Source organism: Thalia democratica, chromosome 4 (genome assembly GCF_965202585.1).
Source record: "Thalia democratica chromosome 4, ktThaDemo2.hap1.1, whole genome shotgun sequence".
Classification (NCBI taxonomy): Eukaryota; Metazoa; Chordata; class Thaliacea; order Salpida; family Salpidae; genus Thalia; species Thalia democratica.
The window spans coordinates 29612052-29612298 of NC_139168.1; positions in this window are offsets into that span (position 1 = coordinate 29612052).

The following is a 247-nucleotide window of genomic DNA, read 5'->3' on the forward strand; positions in this document are numbered from 1 at the left end:
TTATAAAATCAATTCTTCAAACAAAACAGAAGAAAAAGGTTAGGTTGGCAACTCATTTACTAGTTTTTAATCTTCAATTGCTTGTTGTGTGTATCATTAGCGCCACCTTCTGAAATAGAGAAGACAACAAGTAATTTTGAACTTTTGGATTTTAGTTTCAATTCCATTCACGCTTAAAAACTAGCGATTTTTGGTATCGTCTTTGATTTTTATTTTGCACGAAGGTCTTCAGCTAATTTAATAATTT